Here is an 8,420-nt window from a genome sequence, read left to right on the forward strand (position 1 = left end):
TCCAAAATCAAAACGTCCCCACCCGTCAATGCGTTTTTTTTTTAATTTAATAATTTGTTAGTTTTTTTTTTTTGCAGAGTTGTGTCTTTTTAGAGTTGTTAATTGTATTCCAATTTCCGTTTTATATTTCAAAAAGAAATTTAATGTGAAATTGATTGATTTTCTGAGGATTGGTTTTCTTGATTACCATATTTATTATTATTATTTAGAAGACTGAAGACTAGCGCAAAATTCCAACTTTTTGTCCACAAATATTTAAAAAATTTTCAACCAATTGCAGAGAAAAATCATCATTTTTTTTATTCGAACTGAGATCCTTATATTGAACCACAAAATCAAATATATATTTAAAAAAGTAAATAAAAACGATTTCGCAACAGGCTGGTTGGAGTGTATAGAGAAAAATATTTGACGCTCATTAACAAGGTTGGCGAAAAACCGGCCAGAAGAATTCGCGCGAAGGTTGTACATTATCCGATAAGCCGCGACGCAAGAAGGTGCAAAAATGACGTAATTTCCAAAATCTTTCCATCGGTCGGTGGGCAAAGGTTGCCTGCCTCGTCTCTCTTTCTCTGCTCGTAAGTTCTGCTTATTCTTCAGGTGGGAGAAAGAAAGGTTGAGGTTGGCAGGGCAGCCCAACCACTGGCGCCCCCTGCGACTCGCCTGGGTCACGTGGACCGAAGGTGGCAGCGATCGCGGCTCGGCGGAGAGGAGAGGCAGCTAGGGTGCTTGGAAGGAGGCTGCGGAGGGGAGGCGGGCAGTCAGGAGAGGAGGGGGAGGTGGAGGTTAGCCTGGAGGCTCAGCTACTGGCCTTACGCCGCCTGCTTTGCTTTCTTTGCCTGGGTTTTGTGATCCCTTCTGCTGCTTTAGCAACACGGCAAGCGGGCGAGCGAGCGACCGAGCACTTCTTCTTGCACGGCACAGAAAACTGCTGCTGCTTCTTTGGCCCCATCATCATCATGTTGATGATGATGGTATTTACGCCGCGTTGCCAAGTGATTTTCTCTCTAACTCGCGCTCTTCCTCTCGCACGTCACTCACAAAAACAGGACGAAAAAGAGAGAAGAGCAGTTTCCACGTATATCATACCGACCTGACGAAGGAGTATAATTTTTCCCTATTTTATTTTTATTAACTTTGACGCGGAAAAAATATTGACGTGATATTTTGAGTCACTGTGGCTACTCCGTACGTCAGGTGCCCCGTGGCTGTTTGTGACTTTTTTCAGGATTAGAGACGGCCACTTGTGATTTTCCCCACTTCAGGGAAATCGGATGAGCAGGTCTATTGGAATGCACACTGCTCTGGTCGCTACCCTCTAATGCGTAAAAAGTCTCAGGCGTCCGTATTGTGTTGCGGAATTTGAGTACCATGCGTCGGAGAGTCACCATATGCACCACCTGAGAATCAAAAAGCAATATTTATAAGAGATGGACAATTATAATCCTGTTACCTTTGGTTTAAGACATGAAGAAAAAATAAATTAAGGATAACTGAAGCTTTTCAACAAATGTCATGTCAAATAGGAAATATAATTTTTTTTTAAATAATATTTTTTTTATACTTACTGTATATTGCGTCCTTTTGTGTAAACTTAATGAAACAAAATCCTGTAAAAATAAACGTTTTCAAAATTTTTGCAAAATTATTTGGAGGTTAGCAATTTAGCACCAGTAAAATTCCATTATGCTAACTTACCATCTGAATATCTCTCGATATAAAAAGGGAAATTTCAGATTGGAAAATACCCAGGGTGAGATCTTTTAGAGCTTTGGAGGTTTTGTAAGAAAAATCAACAGGGCACTCTCTTTCAAAAAAAAAAGAAAAAAAATCAAATAATATTGGCTATTGAGCCTATTTACAAAATAAATACAAATACTGTAAAAATCATTAATGTGGAAGTGCCATTTTCATTGATGCATCATAATTATTGTGTTGTTACATTTCCGTATCACAACCTGCCATCGTTTCCTTATAATCGATTTGCAAACTCAAATCTCCTTTATTCAAAAGAAGTTCTGATCGTCGAGCTGCCTGAAATTTCCTTCTGATTCTTCGTCAAATATTGTATATAGAATTAAATTCCAGGAAAGCTATCAAGATTTTCTCCATTGGACTTTGAAGCGATTGTATATAGTTGAGAAAAATCGTTTTCCGAGAGTTGCATGGATCGGAATCATGATACATTAAATAGCCAAACACAGAGTCAAAAACGCTAACGCAGCATCTCAGAATGTATTTAATTGTGAGCGAAGCCGAGATAGAGGCGCGCAGTGAGATACTCATTCAGTCAGTCAGGCACCTGCTGCTCGCTCGGTTCTCTCGTTTGGCTGGCAACATAGCGGGTCAGGCAAAGAACACTGGCCGCGCCACACATTGCATGAAAACTTGCTCGTCTGGTCCTCCTCGCTCTCTCGTCCGCTGCTCTTTCTCGTACATATTATACAGAAAAAAAGAGAAGAAAAATAATAACAATTTTCTCGGTGGGTTGAAGATGGATTGCACCACCCCTGCGATGGCACCTGCACGGTGTGTCTGTCAATGGATGATGTGGGGAAATGGGTGGGTGCAGGAAGAAGGAAAACGATAAGGAGCTGAGTACGAACTGCTGTGACTCGACCCAGGTTGATTCTTATCTCTGCGCCGGACCGACCGACGCGGCCGGACGAGCAGGCGGACGGACTGCTCTGCGCTCAAGTGTGATAAATGAGATCTCGGCCCAGGCAGGTATACACACACGCAAACACAATGAATGATTTGGAAATGATTAATAAACTGAAAAACACCGTCGGAATTCATGGTCTTCTCTAATCTTTGTGTATAAATCAAAATATTTCACAACTTAATAGAGCACATCAATTTTGTTTAAAAAAATAGCAATGATAATTTTTTTTACAAAATATATGATAATTAACCTTATATTTAAAAAATATAATTTATTATTTATCATTTAACATTATATTAAATATTTGATTTATGGAATAAAGTTAATTAATTTTATTTTTATTTTAAACAAATTTATTTTTTTATTGTAGTACATTTGTTAGTAAAAGAGCATTTACATAATTCATTTTGGCTTAAAATATTATTAAAAAACTAAAGATAATATAATTAAATAATTTTTCAGAGCAAAAGAGACTATTTTTAAGCAATGTTAAAACTAATTTTATGGGTATGTGCTACACGGGTGCGTGAATAATTATTAATATTTCTCAATTCACTAAATTTCTTATCTAAAACAATGATTTATGCTATTAAAAATTTAAGCTAAATTATAACTAATACACAGCATTAAATTGTGATGATTGAAAAGAAAAAATTATTTTTAGTTTGACTATTCAAGTTTTGACTTCATAGACTATATTCTAAACACACACAGCATAACCATTTAATTTTAATTTCTTTTTGAAATTAATTACTAAATAGTTCCACTTTGCTCATCAGTGAAAACAATTATTGAGAACTTTACTAATAAAAAAAAAAACAACATTTCAATAATTATTTAACAGATAAAAATCAATCTTTTTTTCCTTTTTTTATCACAACAAAACATCACCTGCTCGACCAATTTTCCGCATGATGAATTATTTTCATAAATAAATTTTTTTTTCTCTTGATATAGTTCAGAATTTAAATTTTTTCTGGTTTCATTCATTATTTATTTTTTATATTTAATTCTTCGTAATGTGACTTTGTATATAAAAACCACACGAAAAAAGATTGACAGAAAATTTTATTAAAAGATTCTTCCTTTTTTCAAAATAATTTAAGTAGTAGAAGATTTTCCTTTTGATGAGAAAATTTCTAGCATGCAAATTTTGACTGGTATTCTTAATAATGTAGTTGCAAATAAGGAATATAAAGAATTAGTAAAATTATCAAAAATTTTGCAAGATTTTGCTTACGGTAAATATTTCCCAATTTCTTACATTATTTCCAAGTGGCTATAACAATTATAATAACATGATATCGGCCTGCTGCTGTGCGCACATTAAGCATCCCAAGGATTCGCCTCGTTAGCTCTCTCAGAAGGTTGGGCAAGCGGCGCAGGAAAACTACTTATTCACATGAAAAAGTGATTAGCAAGACAATGTCGACGTCGATTGTCAGTCATGCTAGGTGAGCTTGGCAATAAAAGAAAATAGGAGGTACACGCATATAAACATGTCATAATTAACCTTTTGCCAAGAGACACTGCTGTCACTTAGTATTTCAATAAATTAATGACGAAATAAATCATTCGTTTTGCCTCGTGTATGGCAGCATCTCTCTCATTGAGCCATACCTTAACGATTGCTCTCTTTGCACACCTTGGCGCTGTGATTTTATGGAAATAATTTATCACCGGTTTATTAATAAGTTTGCATATTAAAATTACTGTTCGTATATTAATTAAGGTGGCATAATTCAGTTGTATGAGTGGAGTGATTTAATTAGAGCTGCATTTTTAACACGATTCGATTTCATATAAAAACGAATATAAACATATGTTAAATCAAAACAGTTATGTGTGTTTTTATGACATAAATCCTTGACATGCTCCTACTGATAACTGCCGCCGCGCGAATTCACCGAGCAAGGCAATCTATTTCAATTAAATGCATGCTGTTTACTTATTTTACATTTGCCGCTCTTGTCTTGAAGAATAATAAAACAAATCCCATACATACATGCCCTATAATCCTTCTGTGTATGCCAACGCACTCCGCGAGCTGAGTAATTGAGACAATTTAATTACTTCTTGCTCACATTCTTGTCAAGTTAACATATTTTCAATCGTATGTGCATTTATGGTAAACAATTTTTTATTAAATTCAATGTTGTTTTGAACTGTCATACATAAACAATAGATAAAAATCTGGTTTTAATTTGCTTTGGAGAGCAAATATTAAGCTTTAATAATTTAAATAGCATATAATAAAGAACATAAAATCTGCGGCCTAAAATATATTAAAATTTCTGTGCCTTTTGATGATGTAATATGCTTACAATGAAGCTATTATTTTAATTAAAATTTTGATCATAAAAATTATTCGACAAAATTTCACCGGAAGAAAAAAAATTTAACGTTTTCGTTTTAGATTATTCAATGTTCTTTTGAGTGGCCTGATGGAAATATTGAGTAACAAATTGGCGCAAAAATTTATTTTCAATTTATTCTCTATATTATAATAACACGTATCAATTTTAATTATAAAACGTTTAAATTAGGTTATAAAATTATCTTAAAAATAAAACACTGAATTTGTAATAAAACTGTTATAAAATATTGTAAAAATAAAATTGCTTTTAAACATATTTTTTAAATACATAAAATATTTTGTATAAAAAAGATATCATATTTTTAAACTTACACCAAAAGAATAATTTTAGTTCCTTTTATTATGAAATTAAATTTATAGTCCTGAACAAAATTAGTTGCAAATATCAATTTGTAAGATTTTCAAAGGCCTGTCCAGATAAAAATCCTGTTTGCTTGTGTCCTTTATTAGCGGTGATTAGCGGAAGCAACTATTTACTGTTTCTCTAATTCTTTATTTTACTTGATCCAAATCAATCAAATTCGGAGAAATCTCTAATTAAAATATGATACACAAAAATTGAAATACTCTGTAATTTACAAAAAAAATCTATTGAAAACCTTTTGTTTCAAGCATTGGGTTAATTTTTTTAAATTTTTTTCTTATCAAGACTACGTTATGGACCCAAAAAGCAGGGTTAATTTATTTGGTCTGCCAATTAGAATAATCTGCCTACGCCATTCAACACCTTCTCCTCTGCGACGCAGACTCCTCGGTGTCACTCATTCGTACTCGCCGTGCTTTGTTATTATTGTTTTGTTCATATATAAAAATCACTCCATACTTTGATGTGTGTTGTTTGTTGAGCACAAACAGAAAGACAGACGGAGCGAGCAGCAAGCAAGACAAATTTGGAAAGGCTCTCGGCGAGAGATGATGGGCACGATGCAGCTGTTTTTGTCGCCTACTCTTAAATTATAATTTTTGTGTTGGTTTAATCTGGCTGCGCTCGCTCGGGTCCGTTCGTCCGTAAGCTGTGTGTATGAATGCTGCTGCGATGGTGCTCCAGCCAAACAAGTAGACACATCCGGCCTGTTTAGTTAGAACTTTTAGCTGCTTTCCCCCTCAGGGTTCGCTCGCTCGCTCGCTCTCTGGCGCGCGCTGCCTGCTCTATCTCTTAACTCTTTCATGATGATGAAAGAAAGGCTTGGCAACAACTAAATACATACTTAATGATTTAACTACTGCTACACGTCTCTTTCTTTCTATACTTTTTCTCTCTCCAACATTTAATTCCTCCTTTTTTTTTTTTTAATTTGAATCCGAAATTTAGATTTTGGACGGAGACGAAATGTGATTTTTTTCCCGCTGTTCTGCCGTGCGGCGCACATTCTATTTTTGATCACAGGATGTGCCCGCACAGGCTTGAACGTTTAATCCGTCCAGTGTGAGAAAAGTCCGAAATAGATTGTGCTCCAGCACCAGGCCATGGGCCATGCATGAATGTGTTCGAAAACGTGGTTTACAGCAGAATCACTTTATTCACAACTCTCATCGAGCGCCGGATTTTACTAATACTGAATCAGACTCAAATTTAGATTTTTTTGTTCATTTGGGAAGTGAATTTCCTCCCTCATTGAATCAATACCGGATTTCCCAGCCAATTTATATACACATGGGGATTTTCGTTTTAATACAGAAAATAATGTAATTTTGATTAAGTTTTGCTTCTGTCCAGTCGAATAATCAATTTAATTGGAACTAATTCAAACACAATGATTGACGTCGAAGTGAACTTTTAAACCAGAAGCTTTACTACTTGAAAAAAAAAACTTCGTTCATTTTTCATTATACTGATTATGTTTAATTATTTGATCATAATAAGTTCAAAGAAGGTAAAAATATATTTTTGGGTTTATAAATAATGCTTTTATCTTTAATAGATTGAGTCTGCAAGTCATTTCCGCCTAGTCTTTGCATCATCCTTAAAATTTGGAAACTAGACAACCCCTCGAACGGAGCAGTCACGCTGATTGCATACCTGAACAAAGTCCTTCTCCCCACGACATGAAATATTTTGTGCTAAAAATGCCCTGCTCGCATAAATAAAAAGCCACTTAAAAACTTTTGTGGAAGAAAAATATAAAATTTTCTCCAGCACGCCTATTAAACAAGTCCAACCATGCGGACGATTCCAAGACATAAAACGCTAGAGCACACATTTCGGACGACAGGACAGCAATCGTAAAATTATTTTAGTATGCTTGTACAAACTTATTTTTTCCGCTGCCGAATATATACATATATTTTACACGCAGGCCCATAAAGATCTTCCAAAGTTCCCCTCCAGAAGGAGAAAACACGCCGAAAATATAATAATAATTCGCCGCTCTCTGCAGATGGAATGAATGAATTGTGGCGGCAACAATAGGTCGGCCGGGCCGAAACGGGAAGGTTTTTCAAAGAAAAGAAGGGTATGGAGAAAAATGTGTGCCTGCGCGGAGTTAGTTAGTTTTATAGTCGCGGCAGCCGAAGAAGAAGTAAGAAAGAAAGAAGGCATATCGCGGCGGCAGCAGGTTTTTCTGGTTGTTGTTGTGCTCGGCTACCTGCTGCTTTTTTCAATACATCCCTTAGAGCAATGCGATAGATAGATCCGTGCGTCCATCGGCGCAGGAGGAGTAAATTTATATTTTATACACGTGAGGAGGCAACTCTGGGCCGCGGTCGACATCTTTTCCTTCGGGCAACAAACCGAGCACAGTGAGCAGCGAGACTGCACCGGAAACGCCAGTTATAAGGTTTCCCATCTGTGTTCCTAAAGTACCAACACACACACACTATGTATAGCAGCAGCAGCAGCAACAGAAAGAAAGAACGAGAGAGGCGGGCAAGCCGAGGCAGCGCGCGCGAGAGAGAAGGGATTTGGTACCCTGCCGCTCACAAAACGCAACCCCTCAAGGCTGGCGAGGTTATTTTTTCCTTGGTCTGGTGCAGCCTCCTCCTCCCTCCAAGAGCGAGCGCCTCTCATTCATTACGCCGTCTCGGTCGACCTTCTCAGCAGACAGAAAATATCCGAAAAACCTTTTCGGAAAATTATTTCAACCTCCTCGGTTGGGATTTTATTAAAAAAAAAAGAGCTCGGCCGTGGAAGAGAGGCCGGCCTGGTTGATTAGAATTTGTTTTCGATTCATGAATGAGAAGGAAGTCATTAATTAATAGTTTGTGAGGAAACGATGAATGGAGAGGGCAAAGCCGCCGACTTGTTAATAGTGAGGCGTATTTTCCGGTTGGATTCGACGATGTTTGGAATTTTTTTGCGAAAACAAACAACTGGATTTTATTTTCATCTTTGTTATTATTATAATTAATATTACATTAAATGTTTTTTTTATTTATGTA

This window comes from Neocloeon triangulifer, unplaced genomic scaffold (assembly GCF_031216515.1).
Source record: "Neocloeon triangulifer isolate White Clay Creek 2 clone unplaced genomic scaffold, ASM3121651v1 ptg000002l, whole genome shotgun sequence".
Classification (NCBI taxonomy): Eukaryota; Metazoa; Arthropoda; class Insecta; order Ephemeroptera; family Baetidae; genus Neocloeon; species Neocloeon triangulifer.